Below are 1,341 nucleotides of genomic sequence, written 5' to 3'. Positions count from 1 at the left end.
GTTGTATGATGGGGGAATAAGGCACATAAGAGGTGCACACTACCCAAGGCTCAACCCAAGTCTTCAACATGGTTGGAATTTCTCAAGATAAATGTCCACTTTTCTACAAAACATAAATTCAGATTAGGGTTTGTTGGACTTTGGCAGCGTAGGTGGAGAGGACTTGGATGATGCTGTTGAGATGAGGTCCCCATATAGATCAGAAACTCCTGCAAGAACATACATTATTTTCTTCATTTATGCACAACTTCATTTATATATGGAAAAGATGAGTTGAATTTAGGAAAAACACAGTTATTAATAGCTAATGGCTAAGTATATGAATGGAAGTGCTTCTAAACCATAGGAAACTTAAGAAACCAAAATGAAAATTGCAGGTACTTCTAAGGAATTGAGAAACAATGATATTTGCAATAATAAATCCTAAGTTATGTAGTGATCAAACAGTAAATATATTTTTGGGCAGTCAGAATGGAACCCTCAAACCATGATCCCATAATGGAGATGAGGTAAAGTCCACTACCACAATGTTTTCTGAAGTATTTACTTTCACTATTCTACCACTAATCTATCTGTCCACTAATGGAAGCAAATTAAGTAATCATCCAAATACTTGCAAATTAAACAAAACAAAAGACACTTTAGCAACTAACTATGAATGTCATCTAAACATACATATACAAAAGGAGGAACCTCTACTGCTAGGGTTAGGCCCTAACCCAAGAGATTTAGCCCTCTTAGTCAAATCAATGTTGGATCAAGGGAATGCTTCTCATTCTCATCAAGATGTCAAAAATACATAATAGTAATCAGTTATAATGTCTTATCTCGAAAATTCCTCTTGACTACAACAAAAAAAGTCGAACCCTAATGAGGCCCTAAGACTTCTTATTTATACAACTAAAGCGACCGACAACTTCCTTAAAATTAGGGAGGCTTGACTCCAAAACTTGAGATTAACTTGTCTTCAACTAACATTGGCTTGGCTGCTAACAACCTCGACGGGCTTGGTTTCTTCTCACTCCAAGCTGATGAGATATGGTGGAGGAATCTTTGAGTGATTGAGGAGTTAAGGTGGGAGATCCAATCTCCTAAAATACCTCTTGCTTGTCTACTTCGAGTTCCTGCACTTACATTAGCTAAAATTGATCCATGAAATTAATGCACATTAGGCCACATGACATAACATCTCATCTTTTTCCTTCTCACTAAGAAAAATATAATAAAATATGTAAAGAAATGTGAGTAAAGTTTATTTTAATAAGTTGGAGAGTGGCATTAATGTCCATATAATTTACCTATTGATGAGCTTCATCATCACCCCCCTACTGAAAGTGTTTC

The sequence above is a fragment of the Pinus tabuliformis genome, chromosome 3_1, assembly GCF_031772625.1.
Source record: "Pinus tabuliformis cultivar Carrire ecotype Pingquan chromosome 3_1, CPIR1, whole genome shotgun sequence".
NCBI lineage: Eukaryota > Viridiplantae > Streptophyta > Pinopsida > Pinales > Pinaceae > Pinus > Pinus tabuliformis.
Note: the sequence above shows the minus strand (reverse complement) of the source record.